The following is a 214-nucleotide window of genomic DNA, read 5'->3' on the forward strand; positions in this document are numbered from 1 at the left end:
TTCCCTGTTCCTTTATCAAGTTCCTGGTCCCTTCCTTTTGTTCCGTTTCCCTCTGCGTCCCCTTCTCCTCCACCTTTCTCCCTCCTTTCATCATAGTCTTCGTACATTCCTCTGTTTCTGATTCTTTCTTCTCCATCCTCTTCCCTTACGAAATTTTCCGAGCACCAGAAAGCGAAGTGCAGTTCATGAAACTATCCTTTCTTGATTCCCAACA

Source organism: Penaeus monodon, chromosome 23 (genome assembly GCF_015228065.2).
Source record: "Penaeus monodon isolate SGIC_2016 chromosome 23, NSTDA_Pmon_1, whole genome shotgun sequence".
Classification (NCBI taxonomy): Eukaryota; Metazoa; Arthropoda; class Malacostraca; order Decapoda; family Penaeidae; genus Penaeus; species Penaeus monodon.